This window comes from Cibotium barometz, chromosome 33, assembly GCF_041138505.1.
Source record: "Cibotium barometz isolate CiBa-2024 chromosome 33, ASM4113850v1, whole genome shotgun sequence".
Lineage (NCBI taxonomy): Eukaryota > Viridiplantae > Streptophyta > Polypodiopsida > Cyatheales > Cibotiaceae > Cibotium > Cibotium barometz.
The window spans coordinates 14,995,739-15,002,896 of NC_141078.1; positions in this window are offsets into that span (position 1 = coordinate 14,995,739).

The window sequence follows — 7,158 nt, forward strand, 5'->3', positions numbered from 1 at the left end:
TTGTGATTCAAATAAATTGACATGGAAAACAAATATTTGAAGAGGTGAAAATAGCAGTTGACTATTTTTCGAATACTGAGGAACTCCCCCCAGATCATGTGATGGTTGAGTATACACCACTAGCACCTATTGAACAACAAGAAGAACAAGAAGAACAAGAAGAAGACATACTAGTTGAGGAAGTAGGTGAGGCTCACACAAGATTAGGATAGGATGAAGGTGTACTCTTAAAAATACATTTGTGCTACCACAGCACTGTGAGCAAGTCATATTTGTGGGAAGACCCAACAGATCATAAATAGCTGTTTCTGATTCAAATAAATTGACGTGGAAAACACATATTTGAAGAGGTGAAAATAGCAGCTGATTATTTTCCAGATATTGAGGAACTCCCCCCAGATCATGTGATGGTTGAGCATACACCACTAGCACCTATTGAACAACAAGAAGAACAAGAAGAACAAGAAGAAGACATACTAGTTGAGGAAGTAAGTGAGGCTCACACAAGATTAGGATCGGATGAAGGTGTACTCATTGAGAAAATACATCTTGAATGAGAAACAAACACTAGAGATAATCTAGAAGAAGAAGAGATTCAAGTTGAGTATGATCATAATGCATCGACAACTCTCATGCTAGAGCTAGAAGAGGATGACGACATGGATGAATTACCTTCTACTACTACAAGACAACCGGTCCCACCAATTAACAACAATGATAAAGTATTTCAAGAAATATATTTATTTGGAGCCATGGATCTCGCTGAGAACGAGCAAGTTGATGAGATGAACTTTAATTTCATTATAAAACATAGCACTTTCTTAATTGCACCTTAGTGCTAAGGAGGAGGAGCTTGCATTTTTTCTCCTTCAAAGAGCGTGATGGGAAGTTATACCCTCATCTCTCCCTCCCCCCCCTCTCTCTCTCTCTCTCTCTCTCTCTCTCTCTCTCTCTCTCTCTTTATCTCTCATTCTCTCTGATATCTCTCTCTAGCTCTCTAGCTCTCTTGCTCTCTCTCTCTCTCTCTCTCTCTCTCTCTCTCTCTCTCATAGACATATATACTTGCAAAGAGGTAGAAAGAGAAGGCTAAAACACACCCCAGGATGGGAACTATCAAATATTATATATAAATTCAAAAAAAAAATAAAAAAATTGACTGTTATTTTGACGTATATTTTGATGCTTGTTTCAATGTATATTTGAACGGATATTTCCACACCTTTTTCTATGCATATTTCGACGGATATTTTGACACACATATCGACGTGACCAAGTGTGGAAACTAAGCGTCGAAAAACAATGATTCTCTTGTAGTGTTTGAGAGGTATAAAACAAATCTAGATATTTACATAAATTAGATGGTTCTTTGATTATGCCCATGGGTTTTCTAGAGAAACTAAATAACATACATATATGTTATAAATCACACATCACCAACTCATTATTATCATTGAATTACTCGGGCCATCTACAAAGAAATATGTTTCTTTACTTCTTTGATGATGCCACCACGATAATAATTGACGATGAGTGCGGCCTTGATTACATCATGTGCCTTAGAATGAATGGGGGAAACAAAAAACTCCTTAATGTTGTGCAACATCAGTGTGCCTTAGAATGAATCCATTTATGCCATCCACTAGAATCCTAATAGCAAGCAAAGCTAAGAAATAGCAAGCATAAGCATAATCCATTAAAATTAAGGAAAAGGTTATGTAATAAATAAAAGATCGAAGAAACAACTAGAGAGGTGACTTTAGATAATGAGTGTGTCTGCCCATCATAAACCAAAACTCATTGACAAGAGAGTGTGGTAAATTATTCATAATATTAAAATTTGCAAAGCATGATAAAAAAAAATAGGACCAAAAAAAAAAGAAACATACTTTAGAGCTTCATCATGAATGCTATATCCTCTATTTCCTACATCCATCCAAAGGCAAACAACCATTGATTTAGTATAGCCAAAGGGACGACAAGTGTCAAGGAGGTACACTAGATTTTATCCATGTCCCATGAAATCTAAGTAAGGATACATGTTCCTTGTTGGTCATGGAGTGCCTAACATAGTAACAGCAGGGAGTGAATATCAATAGTGTATGTCCATGCAAGGGAGTTTTTTAAGCTTCATTATTGAGATGATTTAGGTTATTTTCAGAGACATTCTTCTACATAGTGGGCGGTTGCACTTGAATGACCATGTTGGAATTGCCCTTAATCAAATCTAATATTGCGTCATTTTTTTTGGATTTGTAACAGTTGCCTTTGAGGTGTATGCCCAATGCATGTAAACTAGGCCATAGTAATTTATGAATTTATGTGGGCTTCATGCATATATGCCACCTTAGAGAGTATTTCTAAGATTACAATGTGCACATGAAAGCAAGGTAATTAATATGATTGGTGTATAAGGCTCTACCTTAATTTTGCAAAAATGGATCATAAAGAAAACAAACCTGCATTAAGATAAAAGTATGAAGTGAGTGTTTTTGGAAGGTAGACCATCTCATGGGCTTGCATTTGGGGTAAAACATCAATAATTCAGCATGTGTATGCAACACAATACCTAGCAAGAGGAGGATTTGATGTGTGTACTAGTAATTTGATTTCAAGTATGTATCTTTTGAATCCGTTGATACATGCATGTCAATGTTATTAGAAAGACCTTTGAATAAACTAAAAAATTAAATACAATTTGAGCAGATCAATAAGATTGCAAGGTCAAGTGCATACTTAGTTGCTATAGTAGGCATTGACAAAATAACTACTTTAACAAAGTCAAACCTTTTGGTCATGTTAAACATACAGAGACTAAACCCACCCTTGTCAGTTACTTGCTTGTGTTGGGAATTTATTCAATTCTATTGTGAAAACGACAGTAGGTGATGTTGTATCTTACATCCAGCAAACTACATAAAATCTCAAGATATTCCCCATTATGGTGGCATATTGGTTTCAAGGATTACTTTCAAGGATCATGATAACCTTATAGGTTAGGGATGTTGTCATACCATGTATAACAAAAACTTTGTGCCCCTACTATAAGCAAAGTAGGGTAGGATTCTTGTTTCTTCATGTCTTAAAAGTATATGATGGTAGTAGAATATTAATATTCCTACAAAAAACAAATGTGTTGGTGGTTTTAAAGTACAATTTCGACTTCTTGTAAGTGTGGATTTTTCTTCGAGATAAAGATAACAAAGTTTCCCTTTGGTGCTAAGAAGGTGATGCAAGACTTTCTGTGATACTTTATACATGGATTGTGCAGTAAGGTGGCTAAAAGGCTACGCCTAACTTTTCTTATCCTAAGGTGGCTAAAAGGCTATGCCTAACTTTTCTTATCCTCTAATATAAAAGTACTAAAAGTTTATTTTTTTTAATTTAGATAAAGTTAAGGAATCCTATATACTAGTATGATGTCTGGAAAAATGTATACAAGCGTAAAGATGATGATGTTGCATATGGTAGCTAGGGCTTTTAAATAGTCCTCTTGACCAAAAAGAAAAAGTCAAAGAATAGATTCTTTTTCTCAATTGTATGAGAAAAAAGGAATGGATGGATTTTCCTAGAAATAAATCTAAAGTGTGGCCATGAATCTTATGCATTTTAGTCTTACAAATGCAGTTGCCACTTTCATGATGTTTGTTAGTGGTTTGTTAGTGATGCATTTTTATTATATGTGAGAGTTTTACTATCAATTCGGAGATGCCTTTTTGTCTTACAAATGCAGTTGTCACTTTCATGACGTTTGTTATTGGTTTATTTTAGTGATGCATTTATATTATATATGAGAGTTCAACTATCAATTTGGAGATGATCTAGAGATAATGTTTTGTATAGAAAAATGTGAGGAGCTTGAGCTTAAATGTTTTCAGAGACACAAATATCTATGCTATGTTAATGCTAAACTCAGACACACACAATGTTCAATGAGAAGAACACAAGGGTGTAGAAAGTGAGAGAGAATGCTAGCTCTCAAAGTTAAGAGAGATGAAGCTCTCTCTACAAGCACAAAGGAGAAAGCATAAATAAGCAACAACCCTAAACAATGGATGTGGTTACTTATATACTAGCTAACCTTAAGGTGTTCGTTCACACCTAAATGGACATGGGGAAAAACTCAGTGAGATAAAAGTGTCCACGACATCAATACATGGCCTCACTGTAGTACCACCATAAATATCTAACAAACCCCCCTATAGTATAAATGCGTGGTTTATAGAGATTGTAGACTAGTATTTGAAAGGGATGAGGCCCAAATCTTTGCATAAGGTCTTAAACTTTTCACGTGATAAGGCGTTAGTGAAAAGATCTGCCACATTGTCATGTGTACTTTAATAGATGAGACTGATCTCACCTGCATGGAGTATCCCTCTCATTTTCTCTATCATGAGAGATAATGCATTTATCATCTATAACTTCAACATTAAGATCCCGCTTGCTAGAGTGGGCACTAAAAGTAGATTCTTCTTTATATGTAGAATAACAAGTTTATTTTAAGGGAAAAGATCCTTACCACTAGTAGTAGTATGGAAAATCTCACCAATACCTTTGATTGGATAGGGGCATTATTGGTACACGTAACAATGTGACCATCTTGCATAAATTTCATATTATTGTGACCAAACCTCACTGAGAAATAATGTGCATAAAAGAACCACTATCAAGATACTAATTGTCTGAAGCGTTTGCACTAAGACATGAATCTTGGTGAGGATTAAAGATGCAAATAACCAAATTAAGTAAGAAGTCTTCAAGGGTAACATTCGGAGAGTCCTCTTTCTTTTGGCACTTTGGTTGTCTTGGTGGGCAGAACTCATAGAATATTTGTTAGATTCCTTTTTTCTTCTTTTCTTTAGCCTTCAATTTTTAGCACTATTCAAGTGCATGGCAAAGCTTCTTACAATATCGACAAGTAAACTTCTTTGGCTTATTGGGATCATCCTGTAATGTATTCATATGTATGTATTTTTAGGTCCAATTAACTTGCTGATTTTAGCATCTATATTTAATGTTTATAAGTGGAAATGCTTGGAGGATATAAAAGATTAACTTTGGTCACAGACTAAGTGATTTTAGAGATGCCAATTTTGGGATTTTCATGCCTATTTTGTGCTATCATTTGAAAGTGATTTCTATACCATACCTAACCATGCTAGATAATGTATAAGAGGGTCATACTCGGTAGTTTGGACTAAATGAAACTCATATGGGGGTTTACATTGTAAACATAGCTACAAAACGAGCACCCGAAATAGGGCCCGAACACTAAATTGACCCTTGATTTTTAGTAACGGATTCATATGAAGGAGTAGATAACTTTCTTTGATAGAGACATCAAGTGAAGAAAGATAGATCATAATAAGAGGAAAAAAGTTCGTGTTTAGATCATTTGGAGATTCCTCATAGTTTGGTTGATATTCATGAAACGCATCTGACACCACTTTTCAATGTTATCTCTATTTTGGTTAAAAAATAAGTTTTTATGCATGTATGCTTGAATTGGTAGCGTGTGATTAAAATCAAATTTTAAAAGGTGTCACCCTCATGTGGCCTAGGTAAGTTGTGCTTGAGTGACTACATATTGTTAGAAAAGATTACTTTCTTTATCTTTTTCATGCATGGTAATCTAACTAATTTTCATGGGATGTTTTTGGGCCATCTTTTTAGAGCCTTGATGTGATTCTATGTAGGAAGAGAGAGAGAGAGAGATTTTGCTCACCTATTCGAGATTGGGCTGGACGACATTGTTTACTCGCTGGACAATGAACAGGATTCAAGCCCTCTGGGAGCCTTGTGGTAGAACCCAGAGAGGAAAAGATTGAGAAGAAGACCTACCCAGGATATCCATGATGTCTAGTGTGGAGGTTGGGTGGACGGGCATCGGAGAAAGCCCTCGATTTGCTAGATTTTTGTTGGTGAATATCTCTCTAGATTTACATAATTGTATTTGCGAATTTTATTATTTTTGGATTGATCAAACTTAGAAATGATTATAGTTATTAGATAAATCTCTTCTTTCTCATGTATTAGATTTGGTCAAGCGCTGTGATTTTTGAATATTTAAGAAATATTGTCAGTTTTTATGATTAATTAAATGAGATAGAATTAGGGGTACGTTACACATCCTCCTATAAACAATAAGCTAACAAGCCCCTTGAAAGTAATAGAGACTACGTTGCCTATTGAAATTCATGCAAAGAGTTAAGGGTGATATTAACCATTTCCTTGTAAGGGATGATTTCATCAATGTTGAGAACTTGCTCTCTTACAGCTTGTAGCTTGGTTAAATGTTCATTCGTCGATCCCTTCTCCTACATTATCACGTACCTTTTGATAAAAACATATTGTTCAACATTTTTAGCTTGATACATAGTCTCTAAAGTGTCCCAAGTAAGTTTAGATGTTTTGTAAGAATGAATATATGAAACAATTAACCTTTTGACAGTCAAAGCAATCAATGGGAAAGCTTATGCATCATGAGAATCTCATCTTCCTTGATCAACACTAATATGAGGGACGTGTGTCCGCATCTTTTGGCCTCTAACACCTTTGAGGAGTTCCTAGAGTAGTTGTGCCAATGTGGGGCTTGACAGAGCCCATAAACCCTTGGTAATAAGGATATTTATGAACATGAAACTCCAGAGGGAGTAATTTCACCCATCTAACTTACCTTCTTTCGAAAGAACACCAAACAAATAATGTTGAACCTAAGAAACTTGAGAGATGTTGAAAATAGCTTAAAATGAAGTGTCCAAATGCTAATGGTCGATCTGACACCTAATCTATTAGTCTACTAAAAATCTATAGGTAAATCAAAAGTGATTAAAATCTAACTGAATCCTACCAACGATTAAAGTTTACAGTTGGATCGAGCAATTGAAGTCATGGATCAGATGATTTTTAAAGTAGGATTGAGCAATTGAAATTGCAATAGAATCGGATGATTGAATTAGATGACTAAGTAAATCAAGCTTAGAGCTTCCCTTTCAGTTGTGCTATAATTCTTCTCAGCATTTGACAACATCCCAGTAGCATAATATATAGGCCTATACTAGCCTTCTTCTACCTGCTGTAATAGAACGATTCCGATTACCATGTTTAATGCATCAACAAACACATGGAATGTCATGTCCCATTCCTGTAATCTACACAGAC